This window comes from Arachis duranensis, chromosome 4 (genome assembly GCF_000817695.3).
Source record: "Arachis duranensis cultivar V14167 chromosome 4, aradu.V14167.gnm2.J7QH, whole genome shotgun sequence".
Lineage (NCBI taxonomy): Eukaryota > Viridiplantae > Streptophyta > Magnoliopsida > Fabales > Fabaceae > Arachis > Arachis duranensis.
This window is the reverse complement of record NC_029775.3, coordinates 61,173,921-61,174,411: the sequence shown is the minus strand read 5'-3', so window position 1 is coordinate 61,174,411 and position 491 is coordinate 61,173,921.

The following is a 491-nucleotide window of genomic DNA, read 5'->3' as shown; positions in this document are numbered from 1 at the left end:
CCCATTTGATTCCTTCATGATTTCCAAATGTTCCATAGAAAGAACTTTCCTGATTGTGAACACTTGAGGGAGATGGGAAGGAATGGGTTTGAGGCCAGGTGGAATTGGCAGATAATGACTTGATATCACTTTATCTCCCGGAGAGAAACCTTCAGTGGGAATTTTCTTGTTCCTCCACCCTCTTGGCAATTTCTTTACAATTCTTCCCTCTCTCTTGAGGATTTCTTCATTGACCCTTATGCCAGGAGGTTCTTTCTGAGCTGTTTCTATTGATTCTTGTGGCTTTAACTCTTGCAATTCTTGTTTGCCTTCCAAGGACTATTTCAGAGTTTCAGCTGCTGGATTGCTTTCCTCCAAACACAGATGGCTACTATAATCCATAGGCTTTTTAGGTTCTGGTTCAGGCTCATATGCAGGTTTGAAAACATGGAAAATGAGCTGTTCATTATGTACTCTCAAAATTAGCTCTCCTTGTTCTATATCTATGAGCG